Below are 3,655 nucleotides of genomic sequence, written 5' to 3' on the forward strand. Positions count from 1 at the left end.
GTAGAGAATGCGATTGTCTTTTGTACATTTATTTTGTATCCTGAGACTTTGCCAAAGGCCTTTATCAATGTAAGGAGGCTTTTGACAGATTCTCTAGGGTTTTCAAGGTACACAATCATATCATCTGCATAGAGAAATAACTTGACTTCCTCTTTTCCTATTTGAATACCTCTAATTGCCTCCTCTTCTCTGATTGCTATAGCCAGGACTTCTAATACTATGTTGAACAGGAGGGGTGAGAGTGGGCATCCTTTTCTAGTTCCAGTTTTCAGGGGAATTGGTTCCAATTTTTGTCCATTTAGGACTATGCTGGCTGTGGGTTTCTCGTAGATGGCTTTTACTATTTTGAGGTATGTTCCCCATATGCCTAGATGTTCAAGGGTTTTTATCAAGAAGGAGTGCTGGATTTTATCAAAAGCTTTTTCTGCATCTAATGATATGATCATGTGGTTTTTGTTTTGACATCTGTTGATGTATTTAATTACATTTATGGTTTTACGAATGTTGAACCAGGCTTGCATCCCAGGAATGAAGCCTACTTGGTCACGGTGGATGATTTTTGAGATGTATTGCTGAATCCGGTTTGCTAGGATCTTGTTGAGAATTTTAGCATTTATGTTCATCAAAGATATTGGCCTGTAGTTCTCTTTCTTTGTTGGATCTTTACCTGGCTTGGGTATCAATGTGATGTTGGCTTTGTAAAATGATTTGGGGAGAGTTCCATCTTTTTCAATCGCCTGGAATGCCTTCAGTAGGATTGGTATCAGCTCCTCCTTGAATGTCTTGTAGAATTCTGCTGGAAAGCCATCTGGACCAGGGCTTTTTTTTGTAGGAAGTTTTCTTATTACGTAGTCAATTTCCTTGATTGTTATTGGTCTATTTAGGGTCTCGATTTCTTCTTGTTCCAACCTAGGTAGGTTGTGTGATGTCAGAAAGTCCTCCATTTCCTTAAGGTTTTCAAGTTTGTTTCCATACAAGTGTATGTAGTAGTCTCTAATGATCTTTTGTATTTCTTCAGGGTCAGATGTGACTTCATCTTTTGTGTTTCTGATTCTGCTTATTTGTTTTTTTTCTCGTTTTTTGTCAGTCAAGCTAGGGGACCATGGATCTTGTTTATCCTTTCGAAGAACCAGCTTTTTGTTTCATTGATTTTTTTTGTATTATCTTTTTGTCTTCTGTTTCCTGGATTTGGGCTTTTATTTTGGTGATCTGGATTCTTCTGCTGAAATTAGGGTTTTTGTGGTCTTGCTTTTCCAGCTTCTTTAGGTGACTTGTTAGGTTGTGAATTTCTGTTCCTTCCATTTTCTTCATGTGTGTTTGTAGTGATATAAATTCCCCTCTTGCTACAGCTTTCAGGCCACCCCAGAGATTTTGGTAAGATGTTTCTTCATTTTCATTTGTTTCCAGGTATCTTTTGATCCCTGTTTTGATTTCGTCATTGACCCAGGAGTTGTTTAGCATCATGCTGTTTAGTGTCCATGTCTTTGTGGGTTTTGGGGGGACTTTGTTGGTGTCAATGTTTATTTTTATTCCACTGTGGTCTGAGAAGGTGCTCGGTAGAATTTCGGTCCTTTTAAATTTGCTTATGCTTGATTTATGACCGAGTATGTGGTCGATCTTAGAATATGTTCCATGTGGTGATGAGTAGAATGTGTATTCTGTGGTCTTTGGATGGAGTGTTCTGTAGGTATCAATTAAGTCCATTTGGTCCAAAGTCACATTGAGGTTCCGGATCTCCTTGCTGATTTTTTGTCCTGATGATCTGTCTAGGGTTGTGAGTGGGGTATTAAAGTTCCCAGTTATGATAGTGTTAGAGTCGATATCTTTCTTTAGTTTTCCAAGAAGTTGCTTTATGAAAGTTTGCGCACCTATGTTGGGTGCATATATGTTTAGGATAGATATTTCTTGTTGACGGATTGAGCCTTTTATCATTATGTGGTGGCCTTCTGTATCTTTTTTGATTTTTAATAGCTTGAAGGGTATTTTGTCTGAAATTAAGATCGCTACTCCTCCTTTCTTTTGTATTCCGTTCGCCAGAAAATTTGTTTCCCATCCTCTTACTTTGAGTCTGTGGGTGTCCTTTCTAGTGAGGTGAGTTTCTTGAAGGCAATAGATTGTTGCCTGATGATATTTTATCCATTTTGCCATTCTATGTCTTTTCAGTGGTGCATTTAGTCCATTCACATTTAGGCTAATAATTGAAATGCAAGAGTTGATCCCTGTCATAAGGTTCTTACATAGTTGTTCCTGTTTGTTTGTTGTCTTTCTTTGGGTTTTGGAGTTGGTTCATGTGTATTTTAAATCTTTTGCCTGTACTCGTATGAAGAATGTTGTTGTTCTTTTTTCTTTTTCTCCTGTGTTCAGTACTTTCTTAAGTGTTTCTTGTAGAGGTGGTCTGGTGGCAGCATAGGTTCTTAGGGATTGGATATCTGGAAAAGATTTCAATTCTCCCTCATTAATGAAGCTTAGTTTGGCTGGGTAGGTTATTCTTGGTTGAAATTGTTTCTCTTTTAGAACTTTGAAGATAGGGCTCCAGGCTCTCCTGGCCTGCAGGGTTTCTGTGGATAAATCTGCTGCTGTTCTAATTGGTTTTCCCTGGTAGGTAGTCTGGCCTTTTTCTCCTGCTGCCTTTAGGATTTTTCCTTTTATAGCTATTTTGTTTAGGCGAATTATTATGTGTCTGGGTGTTGGTCTTCTCATTTGTTGTCTTGCAGGGGTTCTCTCAATCTCTTGTGTTTGAATTTTTTCATCCTTAATGAGATGAGGGAAGTTTTCTTGAATGATTTCATGAAATGTTTGTTGCAGTGTGGCTTCTGTTTCTCTCTCTGCCTCAGGAAGCCCAATTACTCTTAGGTTTGGCCTCTTGAAGTGATCATTCATCTCTTGCAGGTTTTGTTCTGTCTTTTTGAGCTTCTTTTCTATGCTTTTGACAGTTTGGGTTAGTTCTGTGTTTTGGTCTTCGAGCTCTGAAATTCTTTCTTCTGCTTGGCTGATTCTGTTTTCCATGCTTATTAGTCTGTTGTTCATTCCCATCACAGTATTCTTTACTGCTGTCATTTCTGACATCAGCTGCTTCCTATTTTCCTCTTGTCTCTCCTCAATTTTTTAAAATTCTCTCCATTAATGTCTTGATGTCTGGGTTTGTTGCATGTAACCAGTCATTCTGGGGGCTCTTCATTGTTTGTGTTTCAGAATCTGTTTCCTCAGTGTCTGATTTCCAGGGGTCTGTGTAAGACCTATATTCTTCTTTTGGTTTTTCTTCATTTGTGCAGTTTTTCCCCCTCCCTACTTTTTCCTTCCCTTCACGTCACCGTCTTCTTTAATTCTGTTATTCAGGGGTAAAGGGATTGGTTTTACTTCTGTTTGTTCAATCTCCTATTCTTTATGTATGTCCTCTTATTTTGTTCAATTCTGGAGTTGCACTGTAGGTTGCAGGTAGTCCTTTTTGCAATTTTGAGATTTACTTAAGGGGAGAGCTGTGATTCAAAATCTGTCTGCAGGTCCTGGTATTCACTGACAGGTGTGTGGATAATGTGGAACCCACTTCTCACTGCCTTGGAATCTGTCCGTGCAGTGGGGCTGTAGGTTTACTCCCTGAAATAAAATGTGGTTAGCAGAGGGAAGAGAATGGAGCAGTTAGTGGGTTGAAGAGGGG

This window comes from Carlito syrichta, unplaced genomic scaffold (assembly GCF_000164805.1).
Source record: "Carlito syrichta isolate Samal-C Ts95f unplaced genomic scaffold, Tarsius_syrichta-2.0.1 Scaffold312174, whole genome shotgun sequence".
In the NCBI taxonomy this organism is placed as follows: Eukaryota; Metazoa; Chordata; class Mammalia; order Primates; family Tarsiidae; genus Carlito; species Carlito syrichta.